General features: G+C 50.1%; 1 long non-coding RNA gene across 2 annotated transcripts; it reads right to left on the reverse strand.

The window, feature by feature from the left end:
* Positions 1–4,001: 4,001 nt before the first annotated feature.
* LOC113193341 (uncharacterized) lies at positions 4,002–8,636 on the reverse strand. 2 transcript variants are annotated; one of them, XR_003302126.2, is made up of 3 exons: positions 8,450–8,636; positions 7,187–7,238; positions 4,002–4,222 (listed from the first exon to the last, which is right to left on the reverse strand). It is a non-coding gene; the product is annotated as an uncharacterized LOC113193341 (long non-coding RNA). The 2 variants fall into 2 exon arrangements; XR_003302127.2 differs by lacking the exon at positions 8,450–8,636 and adding an exon at positions 7,879–8,366.
* Positions 8,637–10,016: the final 1,380 nt, after the last annotated feature.

A 10,016-nucleotide genomic window follows, 5' to 3' on the forward strand; every position in this document is an offset into this window, starting at 1 on the left:
ATGTCCCCAGGTGTCCCCTTGCCTGAGAACCTGAGCTCTGAGGACACATCCACAGTCATGGCTGGCTAATGGCAGCAGCTTAGCTCGGTCCAGTTCAGGGGCTACAGTCTCCTCGCGGGGGCCAGCACGGGGAGAGCGCATCCGGGTCAAGGTCTGCCCTTGTCTCATCCCTAGGAGCTAAGGCTGGAGTCTCTACAGAAGTGGTGGCAGGGGACCTCCCACCAGGGAATGACCCCACCACCCTGAAATGGGACTCATTAGGATTTCAAAGACAGGCTAAAGCACAGGGTGAATCATCCAAAGCATTTCTTAGGGGACTTGCAGAGTGGCCTGCAGCAGGTCCTGGTGATGGACATCGAGAGCCCAGAGGCTCTGGGTGGGTGAGTGTGTCCATGGCTAGGGCTCAGGGCTGGCTGACATGAGGGCCTGAGGCTCTGGCTCAGGTCGGGGCCAGTTTCTTTCAGTGTTTTTGAGGCCACAACATCAACACCCTTATCAGCACCTGGGAATGTTCCAGGCTTCTGCTGGGGACACGGGTGCTGGGAAAAACCAGCTGATGAAAGGTCACAGAGGTTAAGGCTTTCTGTGATTTTTCAGTCAGGACACAGGAAGAAAGCAAGGGGAGGTGTGGGGACTGCATAAGCCTTCTGGTGACCACCTCTATGTGGTGGCATGAGAGCTCTCTGTGGTTCCTTTTATGAGGGCACTAATCCCATTTGTGGGGGCCCCACCCTCAATCATTCAGCCACCTTCCAAAGGCTTCTGCCTCCAAGAGCATCCCATGGGGTTGGGGTTTCCACAATGGACCTGGGGGACATAATCATTTGGCACTGCAGTGAAGGTGTCCCAAAACACCTTCCACCTCTCCTGGTCAGGACCCCAGCTCCACCTGAGCATGTGGCGTCTGGCTGCACCTGGACCCTGGGTCTAACCACATCCTGAATGCCTCCCCCTGGGAGTCACACAGGGTTTCACCCTGATCTCAGCGGCTCCCAGAACACCTGTGCCTTTGCACCACCCCACGATTCCCAGTTCAGGCACCATCCTGCCGTACCTAGACTGGAGGCCTGGATCTCTTCCTGCCTCTGGTCTTCCACAGCTCATCACTCATCTCCATTCTGACATTTAAGGATTTCATGTGTCCCCCCATCCCACCTCACCCTTCCCAGCCTCCTTCCTGGTCTCCCTCCCCAATCCTGCCCACTCCTGTCCAGAGGGAACTTGCTAAATTGCAGACCCACCCCGTCAGGTCCCTCTCCTACTCAGAGCCTGCTGTGGCTCCCTAGTGCTCCATTCCTCTGACCCACAGGACCCCAAGTGGCCTGAATGCGGCCACCTTCTTTGATCCTATCTCTCTCCCTCCACCCTCACTCCACACCAACACCATCAACTCTGCCCTCAAACCATTTCCAAACTGCATGCCATTCCCAAGTGCGCCTCTGCCTCTGAACCCTGGACTTTTCCTGTTCTTCCCCATCTACTGAGCACTTCCTCAGCATCGCCCCCTTCAAGAACCCTGCAGAGCCTGGGTTGGGAGCAACTGTAATCCCAGTGGCCCAGGAAGCTGAGGCAGAGGATCTGAGCTCAAAGCCAGCCTCAGCAATTTAAGGAGGCGCTAAGCAATTTAGCAAGACCTTGTCTCTGGGGGCTGGAGTGTGGCTCAGTGGAAGAGTCCTTGCCTAGCATGTGGGAGGCAACGGGCTTGATTCTCAGCACCGCATATAGATAAATGAATAAAATAAAGGTCCATCAACATCTAAAAATTAAAAAAATAAAAGACCCTGTCTCTAAATAAAGCATAAGAAGGACTGGTTCAGTGGTTAAGGGCCCCTGGGTTCAATCCCTGGCACACACAGAAACAAACAAACAAACAACAACAACCATCCCCCCACTCCAGCCCCACACACCGGGCCCTGTTGAGTGGGGCTTGTTCCCTGGTGGACCATGCACAAGCCCTCGGCACAGATGACCCCATTCAGTTCCCCTAACGTCCTGACAACAGGAACAAACACTTCCGGTTCCTAGATGAAGAATGAGGGTCCGAGTTGGCAGGGCTCATCAGTGCACCTGTAGGCGGGGGGAGCACTGGAACTCAGTACTTCCTGCAGCCTGGATCCTCTGGCTGGGGAGATTGTCCATCTCAGCATTGTGAGTTTGTTTGCTTTTGTTATTTGTGGTGCTGGGGATGGATTCCAGGGCCTCATGCATGAAGGGCAAGTGCTCTACCACTGAGCTGCACCCACGCTCTTAGTTTTATTGACTTGAGTAATGTTGTCCGTAGAGGCACGTGTTTGCACTGGTCTGAATAAAAAATTAAACCCCATATCCAGGGTGGCCACAGAGTCCTGGCTGTGATACTGTGGCCTTCCTCGGTGAAGTAGCTTCTTCTCCTGGTGTGGAGGAGTCAGGGACTGCAGAGCATCCTGCACAGGCCGCACTTGACCTGAGCATCAGTCACTCTGCCTGCACACACTTGTGTCTAGATGGTTCCAGAAGCTCCCAGTGCATCTGCGGATTCACAAATGGCCCCCTAGTACCCCATGTCCTCCCAAATGAAGAACACAAATCCTGTGAGCCATGCTCTCCGTGAGAAATCGTGTGCGGGCCACAAGTACAATTGCATTTATTGATTTTTGGAAGTGGGGGGTCTCACTGTGTTGCCCAGGTTGACCCTGCGCTCCTGGGCTCAAGCGATTCTCCCGCCTCAGCCTCTTGAGTTGCTGGGATTACAGGTGTGCCCACCGAGCCTGGCTTTCATTCTACTTTTTATTTATTTATTTAAATTGTGAGACAGGGTGGAGCATATTGGTGCACACCTGTAATTCCAGCACTCAGACACTAGGCAAGAGGATTGCAAGTTCAAAGCCAGCCTCAGCAACTCAGCAAGGCCCTAAGCAACTCAGGGAGACCCTGTCTCTAAATATCTTCTTTTCTCTCTTTCTTTTTTTTTAGACGCAGTCTCCCTAAGTGTCCAGGGTTGACCTTGAATTTGTAATCCACCTGCCTCAACCTCCTGAGTAGTTGGGACTACAAGTCTATGTCACCTTGCCCAGTGAATAAGTGTGGTTTTATTTTAAAAACAAATGTTCAAGAAAAAAAGACAGGTGGAAATAATCTTGTATTATATTTAACTGGTAAAACCAAAATACTAATATTTCAACATGTACTATGAGGAAGTATTTTTTATTTTAAAAAATTTTTGTACTCATGGATGGACAGAATGCCTTTATTTCTTTTTTACGTGGTGCTAAGGATCGAACCCAGTGCTTCACACATGCCAGGCAAGTGCTCGGCCCCTGAGCTACACCCCAGCCGAGCAAGTTTTTTTTTTTTTTTTTTTTTTTTTTTTTATTGGAGCTTAGCTTTATAGTTCTTCATAGTAATTGGGTTCAGCCCAGCAAACTCATGCATGCTTGGAAATCGATCTCAGTTCATGATCCTTCCCTTTTCCTTACCATCCTCCCTCCCTCTCCCCTTCCCTTTTCTCTGCCAGACTTCCTTCTGCTCATCTATTGATTTATATTTGGTTGATTCCTCATGTTTTCCCATCCTCCCCCCTTCCTATATCTTACTCTAACTTCCACAGATGAGAGAAAACATTCGGCCTTTGTTTTTTTGTGATTGGCTTATTTCACGTAGCATGGTGGTCTCCATTTCCATCCACTGACCAGAACTGCCGTGATTTCATTCTTTCTTATGGCTGAGTAGACCCCCACCATATACACACACCACAGTCTCTTCATCCATCCGTCCACTGTCGGGCGTCTGGGTTGACGCGTAGTTTAGCTGTTGTGAGTTGTGCTGCTGTGAACATCAGGGTGACCGTGTCACTGCAGTGTGCTGAGTTCAGATCTTTGGGGAAAGTGCCAAGGAGTGGGGTAACTGGGTCCTATGGTGACTCCACCCCTAGTTTCTTGAGGAACCCCATACTGCTTTCCAGAGTCCTTGTAGAGCCTACAGTTTTGCTCTGCACTCCCCTGGTTGCTAGAGATGTTGAACACTTTTTCATGTGTTTGTTGGCCATTTGTGTTTCTTCTTTTGAGAAGTTTCTGTTTAGTTTTTTTTTTTTTTCAATTTATTGATCGGGTTATTATTATGTTTTTGGTGTGAAGTTTTTTGGGTCCTCCGTAGATTCTGGATATGAATCCCCTATTGGAGGAGCAGGTGGCCAAGATTTTCTCCCATTCTGTAGACTTTCTCTTCACGCTCTTGTTTCTTAGCTCTGAAGAAAATTTTTAGTTTAATGGCCCTTTCAGCTATTATTATTATTATTTTAGTACTGGAGATTGAACACAGGGGCACTCGACCGCTGAGCCCCATCCCCAGCCCTATTTTGTATTTTATTTAGGGACAGGGTCTCACTGAGTTGCTTAGTGCCTCACTTTTGCTGAGACTGGCTTTGAAGTCGGGATCCTCTTACTGCAGCCTCTTGAGTTGCTGGGATTACAGGCCCGAGCCACCACACATTATTAAGGGGATTTTTTTTTTAACATGCATTTCGAGTGCTAAATCTTTAAAATCCAATGTGGATCTAAACTTTCAGCGACTCTCATTTTGAACCAGTCACATTTCAAGGTCTCAAGAACCACATGTGAGCTGGGCGTGGTGACACACACCTGTAATCCCAGTGACTCAGGAGGCTGAGGCAGGAGCCAGTCTTAGCAATTTAGTGAGGCCCTAAGGAAATCAGTGAGACCCTGTCTCAAAATAAAATATAAAAAAGGGCTGGGGATGTGGCTCAGGGGTTAAGTGCCCCTGAGTTCAATCCCTGATACAAAAAAGAAAGAAAAGAAAGAAAGAAAAAAAAGATTTGGTTGCTTACAATGTATGTCCTTGAACAAAAACCTAACCTCTCTGTTCCTTAGTTTCCTCTCTATAAAATGTATTTAACCAGATAAGTCATCTCAGAAGGTTGTGTTGTAGACTAATTGAGACTCAATTAACTTTTCTATTTAACATTTTAACATAAGACTGGAAGTCTTTGCGAATTCTATAAGACAAGAAAAATAAACGGATGTGAAGATTGGAAGGTGGGTGGTAAAACTGCCTTTTAGACCATTTTTAGGAAAAACCTGAGAATCTACAAAGTATCTTAGGATGAGAATTTGCCCAGGTTGCCTTTAGAGGATTAGTCGACTTTACTCAAAATCATTAATCAGCTAAAAAGTATAAGGAGTCAGGAAACTAGAAAAGTGCCGTTTGCTTGTACAACGGTGACTCCGATTTTGATCTTGACCCTGAGCCTCCTCTTGCCTACTTGACATTACCCCTGGGTTGCCTCCAAGATTCCTCCAACCCTATGGTGCTCAGCGAAAGTTCTCAAGCTTCTTCCCAAGACTGCTGTGCTGGGGCAAGTGGCTGCCAGTCCACCAGGACCCCCAAGCCCAAGCCCCTTCCTGAGCCTGTCACCTCGTCCTTTCCCTGGGCTTTCTGCTCCATCCTTGCTCTCCCTACAATCCACTCTGCCACAACCTCAAGGCTCTGCATGGTCTGTCTGTCCCTGAATTGTGAAGCCTCATTTGTCACTACTGTCACCCTTGCTTCCTCTGCTCCTTCTTCAAACTCACTGAAGGATTTCCTACCCCAGGGACTTTCTTCAAACTCACTGGAGGATTTCCTACCCCAGGGACCTTCTTCAAACTCACTGGAGGATTTCCTACCCCAGGGACCTTCTTCAAACTCACTGGAGGATTTCCTACCCCAGGGCTTTTGCACTTGTGGCTTCTCCTGCCTTGGAAGCTCTCCAGCAGATTTCCAGTTACCTGTAGAGTCTCTTCCTAACTCCTCCTTTGACAAAGGAGCCCCCTCTGGCCCCCCACCCCTGTTCAAACAGCACCCCCATGCTCTTGTCCTTGTGATACCAGGTTCGTGTGATGATTTTTTTTAGAGATTCCTAAACTTTTTGATCACAGCTGCCTTATGTTTTTTTTCTCTTTTTGGTGTGTGTGTGGGTAAACCTGGGGGTGCTCAACCCCTGAGCCACATCCCTGCCCTATTATTTTTTTGAGACAGGGTCTCCCTAAGTTGCTGAGGCTGGCTTTGAACTTTCCATCCTCCTGCCTCAGCCTCCTGAGCTGCTGGGATTACAGGTGTGGGCCACTGTGCCTGGCCTCCCTATGTTCTTACCAAAGGACCCCAAAGAGTTTTTGTTGATGTAGGTGATAGCTATCAGTATTTATTGCATTTAGAAAATAAAACTAAGCAATTTAAGGAATATGTATTGATTTGCTTAAAAATAAACTCTCCTGTAGTGTAACATATTTTAATGAAAAAATTACCATCTTTTCAAAAATTAGTGAGAAGGTTGTTGTCTGCATACATACACATATGTATTATATATGCAAATATGTGTTTATATCTATATGTTTACATGCTTTTAGTTTTCATACTGGGGATTGAATCCAGGGGTGCTCTACCACTGAGCTGCATTCCTGGCCCTTTTTAACTTGTTTTTCTTTTCTTTCTTCTTCTTCTTCTTTTTTTTTTTTAGAGAGAATTTTTAATATTTATTCTTTAGTTCTCGGCGGACACAACATCATTGTTGGTATGTGGTGCTGAGGATTGAACCCGGGCCGCACGCATACCAGGCGAGCGCGCTACCACTTGAGCCACATCCCCAGCCCCTCTTTCTTTTTTCTTTTTAGTACTGGGAATTGAACCCAGGGAGTCTTAACCATTGAGCCCCATCCCCAGCCCTTTTTTATATTTTATTTAGAGACAGGGTCTCACTGAGTTGCTTAGCGCCTGGCTGTTGCTGAGGCTGGCTTTGAACTTTCCATCCTCCTGCCTCAGCCTCCTGAGCCACTGGGATTACAGGCCTGCGCCACCACACTGGGCTCTTTTTAATTATTTTTTTATTTTGAGACAGGATCCTGTTTGCCCAGGCTGACCTTCAACTTGTGATCCTCCTGCCTCGGCCTTCAGAGTCACTGGGATTACAGGTGTGCACACTGCACCTGGCTTATGATAACAATGGTGACCTCATAGGGGAAGGGTTCTTGTGCTGCACTTTGAGAATCACCCCACCCCACCAACTGAAGGCCTCTGGGGCTGGGTGACCTCAGCATAAGAGTCAGCCCTTTCTGCAGGCAGGGTACCTGGGACCCTCACTCAGTTTCTGAATCTTGGCTTCTTCTAACACTGGGAGGATGCGGAATCGAGGGGCACTCTAATGCACAATACACACCTGCTATTTGTCCCTGCTGTTTGTCCTTCTGGAGGAGGCCACCTTCTTCTTCCTTTTTTTTAAGAGAGAGAGAAGAGAGAGAATTTTTAAAATATTTATTTCTTTTTTAGTTCTCGGCGGACACAACATCTTTGATTGTATGTGGTGCTGAGGATCGAACCCAGGCCATAAGCATGCCAGTATTTTATTTAGAGGCAGGGTCTCACTGAGTTGCTAAGCTCCCCAAGTTGCTAAGGCTGGCTTTGAACTTCCGATCCTCCTGTCTCGGCCTCCTAAATGGCTGGGATGACAGGCGTGCACTCTTACTAACACTTTTTATGCATGTAGTTAATTCCTCCTGAGGCCTGTCCTGTGCTGTGCTACGGACATGGTGATGACATGGTGGTCCTGGCTCAGCCCTCCTGGGGCTCCCAGGTGGATTTTTTATTTGTGAGGGACTGCTCCTGGTCCTCAAGGGTGTATGAGTTCTCAAAGGCTGAGAAGGTAGGGAAAGGCAGTTTAGGGAGTGGGAAGAGCATGCAGAGTCATGAGGAATAGAGGAGACATGCTCTGGAATGCTCAGGGTCCTCTACCTCCAAAGCGCCTCTATTCCGTTAGTGAGAAACAGGGGTGCATCTCTGGTTTAACTTCTTTCTTTCCCACTTTTTTTTTTAAGACTTCCTCAATTCTGGGCTCTTTGGTGAAAGTCCCACCTCTGAGCCAACTTCACTGTCTCATGCTGCAGTCCTTCGGTTTCACCGCATATCCACCCACGTCCTATTCACTTAGGATGTCCCAGCAAAAAAAAGGCGTCCAGGAGGGCGCAGGGTCGGGTCCAGGCGCCTCCACTGTCCCCATCCGGGGGCCTCCGCTTGGGCCCGGGTGAGTCAGCCCCTGGCGGCTCCCGCGTCATACCGGCCGCTCGGCTCCGCGCTATTTCGGGCGCGGGGCGCTATAAATAGAGGCTCGCGGAGCCGCGCCGCCCCCCTCCGCTCGGGCCCCCTGCGTCCCCGGCCCCGCCGCGATGGCCGGGCCGCGCGTCACCGCGGCTAAGTTTAGAGGCGGCGGGACACCGGCCTGGTCACCGTGCCCCGGCCGCGCCTCCGCCCCCAGGGCCGCGGGCTCCCCAGCCCTTCCGGGGCGCCGAGGGGACCCGGGCTGGGACCTGGCGGCCCGCGCGGCCCGGGGCGGCTGGACCCCGGACTTGGGGTCTGGAGCGAGGACGCGGCTCCGCGCTGGGGGCGCGGGAATCGGAGCTGGTCCCGCCGGGCCCCGGCGACGCACCCGGCTTCCCGGGCCGGGGTCCCGCGTCGAGCGCCAGGTTGCACCGCCAGAGCCGCCCGCCGGCCCCTAGCCCGCCGCTGACAGTGACGCTAACCCGGGCGGCGGACTTTGCGGCTCCCGAGTGGCGGGAAACGCTCGGGGCGGGACAGGGCGGGACCCGGCGGGGACCGCCGCCCTCACCGTTGGTCCCGGCGCTTCTGCCCGCTCCCGGGAGCCCGCAGGCAAAGCCTCTCGTGGGGCGCCGGCGCCCCCTGGCGCCAGCGGCAGGAGTTGCGCTGCAGGGTTGGCAATGCCATTCCCAGCCCCCGGGGACCGAGTCCTGCCTGTTACCTGGGGGCCCCCAAGGACACTGATTCCTAGTACTTCTTTAGACCACTCGGGGCTTGGTTCTCTCGTCTTTCCAATGAACTAATGATGCCAGGGCCGGGTGGCCACAGGAAGTGGGCTGCACAGCTGCCCCAGTGCCTGTCGCAGCGCAGGGCACACCCTCGGTGCTCAGTACTTAGAATCAAGAGGTGAGCGAACCGGGCCATCTCAAGACCGGACTCTGGACTTACTGAATCCTCAGTAACTGCAGATGGCAAGCTGAGGCTGAGGTGGAGAAGTGGCTTTCCGTGGGGCTCGGCCTCTGTGGGGTTCATTCACACAACACTGGGTTCAGAAGCGCCTTGTGAGGAACTGTGATGCAATGGCAGCTCCAGCTGCCACCTCCCAGGACCAGGTCAAAGGCTACTTATTTATTTGAAAAATCCTAACCATAATCCCTCTACTGCAGATCAAGTCCAATTCTAAGCACTTTCACGTGCTAATTCTTCACGTGTTAATTCCTCTTAACACTTGTATTGTTGTTACACCCATTTCAGAGATGAACAGACTGACCAAGAAATGAGTTGCTGGCTCAAGGTCATGCTGCTAATTAGTGATCCCGGAGAAAATGACACCTACGGATGAGACTGTGAAGGAAGGAGAACCAGTAGGGTCAAAACTCTTCTCAGAGGCCACCCAGAAGTCAGAGAGAAAGAAGAGCAATTACTTCTAACTTTGCAAGGAAAAGAACTAAGAACCCAGAATTCCAGATTCCAATTGTGAGAATAAAAGAACAAAAGAGATTTTCAAATGAGCACAACTCAGAAAATTGCTATTTACAGATACACTCTCCAAGAATTAGTAGGGAGTAGGTCGGGGGTGTGGCTCAGTGGTAGAACATATACCTAGCATGTGTGAAGCCCTGAATTTGATTTCCAGCACTGCAAACACACACACACACACACACACACACACACACACACGAATTAGTAATAAAAATACTCTAACAAGAAATAAAATGAGCTGGGGAAGAAGAGCACACCTGTAATCCTACTTATTGAGGAAGCTGAGGCAGTGTGAGGCCAGCCTCAGTAACTTAGTGAGACCCTGTCTCAAAAGGTTAAAAACGAGGGCTGGGGCTGTGTCTCAGTGGTAGAGCACTTGCCTAGCACATGTGAGGCACTGGGTTCGATCCTCAGAACCACATATAAACAAACTAAACATATGATGTCCATCTACAACTAAATATATGTGTATATAT

The sequence above is a fragment of the Urocitellus parryii genome, chromosome 15 (assembly GCF_045843805.1).
Source record: "Urocitellus parryii isolate mUroPar1 chromosome 15, mUroPar1.hap1, whole genome shotgun sequence".
Taxonomy (NCBI): domain Eukaryota; kingdom Metazoa; phylum Chordata; class Mammalia; order Rodentia; family Sciuridae; genus Urocitellus; species Urocitellus parryii.